The sequence below is a fragment of the Notothenia coriiceps genome, unplaced genomic scaffold (assembly GCF_000735185.1).
Source record: "Notothenia coriiceps isolate Sejong01 unplaced genomic scaffold, NC01 NC01_scaffold00011854, whole genome shotgun sequence".
NCBI classification, from domain to species: Eukaryota; Metazoa; Chordata; class Actinopteri; order Perciformes; family Nototheniidae; genus Notothenia; species Notothenia coriiceps.
Genome location: NW_011344555.1, coordinates 181,169 through 183,392, shown reverse-complemented (window position 1 = coordinate 183,392; position 2,224 = coordinate 181,169).

Here is a 2,224-nt window from a genome sequence, read left to right as displayed (position 1 = left end):
TCTTCACTTCTTCTTCTTCTTCTTCACTTCTTCTTCTTCTTCTTCTTCCTATCCTGTCTCACTCGTTCACTCTCTCGCCACCTAATTGGGTGCTGTTGCTATGGTAACGCGGGGCGAACATGCTCGCATTCCAGCATGAGAAAGGCGATAGCTTGTAAAGTGTCTCTCTCGCCCTCTCGTTCACTCTCCCTCCGTTTCTCTTCTGTTAAATTCAAACACACTTTTTACATGAATGGTTTACACTGTGCTGTTGGCATGGTGTAAAAAAAAAGAAAGAAATGAGAACATAGATGAACCCAATGTTAATAAAGGTCATGATAAATAATGAATCACTGTATTAGGGGGGTGCAAAACATACATAAATGCATCGGTATACACACCATTTACATATAGATTATACTCATATACACTATGAGTGCACACAGTGTACAAGAGAACATTATTAGACTGCTTTTTTCCGACCTGAAGGATCAAATTTGATTCTGTTGTCTTTTCACATAAGTTCACATCATTGAGAAATGTATTCCACTATATTTTGAGCACATGCTATAACCAATGCTGCAGATGAAATTGTTTTCATGCTTTTTGCTTTTCTTTCAAATCCCTCTGTACTCTTGCTCAAGGCTGTCCTTTTCACCTCAATGCATTTGGACAAGATATTTCTTAACATTCATCATGGCGGTAATTGGTTTATATCTTCAAGCCATTGGTTTTGTGCTTTTCCACTAAGTAGTCGCAATACAGACATGTATCTTTGCTGAAACTTACTTGGCTCTTGACTCTCCACCCATCTCTTATTCTCTTGTGCTCACTTTTTTCTTCTGTCTTTCACCCTAATCACAGGGGGTCAGAGAAATACCTTAATATCCGTTTCTTTCTAAGGGTAGCACAGTCATATGGAGTTTATTGACATTTAACCTGAGATCTAAAGGGCAAGAAGCTACTTTTCAAACATGGTGCTATATTAAAAGAAACTTCTATCATCTGATTTCAAAGGGATGTCTTTCTTTAAAACACTTCAGTTTTTAGTAACATCAAATATGCCATGATTAAAAGAATGTCACAAAACATCAATAATGGCACAGTTGACGTATTATATTCATTTTCAGGTTAATATTTGTACTTAGTGTCTCTACTGGGACATGTCTCCATGCTTTAATGTTCAAAAAGCTCTTTATTTCTCTCATACTGTCTGTGCTGCAGCACCTCTTTTCACCCTCTGTCTGAAACCAGAGCCCAGTCTGCTCTGATTGGTTAGCTGGTTGTCTCTGTTGTGATTGGTCAACCGCTTAGAGATCACGTACAATGTGTTGGAGTGCTAGCCAATAGAAGTGCGAGTGTTACATTGCGATGTCACTAAGTTACAGTAGTAAATAGGGCCCCTTTAACAGTCCCATATATATTATGAACTACAGGAGCTTGTGATGCAGGAGCATTTTGTATGTAAATGATCTTCTTGTTGGCGCTACGGAAGGCAGCCATGGTGAACTGATGAACTTGTTTGTAATTTAGAGGGAAAATAATTAATATGATGAATTAATACTGTGAAAACCAATTTAAGACTTCATCAAGGGGCTTATTGAACCTCTATTCAAGCAACATACAAACAGCTGTATCGTTGCCTTCTACGAAACAAGGGACATTTTTTGGTGAGGACCTTGAAAGTATGAAAAATGTATTTTCTGTCACCTCTCTGATGGAGCGCGGTTTAGCTTTCACACCTCTAAAAGGAATTTAGCCTTTTTGCAGGTAAACACGCAATAACTAAACCAATTATCCATCCATCCATCTTCTCCCGCTAATCCGTGGTCGGGTCGCGGAGGTAGCAGTTCCAGCAGAGAGCCCCAAACGTTCCTTTCCCTGGCCACATCAACCAGCTCTGACTGGGGGATCCCAAGGCGCTCCCAGGCCAGCGAAGAGATATAATCCCTCCACCTGGTTCTAGGTCTACCCCTTGGTCTCTTCCCAGCTGGACGTGCCTGGAACACCTCCCTAGGAAGGCGCCCAGGTGGCATCCTAACTAGGTGCCCGAACCACCTCAACTGGCTCCTTTCGACGCGAAGGAGGAGCGGTTCAACTCCGGAGAAAACCGGAGAAAACCCATCTCGGCCGCTTGTATCCGCGATCTCGTTCTTTCGGTCATGACCCATCCTTCATGACCATAGGTGAGGGTAGGAACGAAAATGGCGCGGTAGACAGAGAGCTTTGCCTTCTGGCTCAGCTC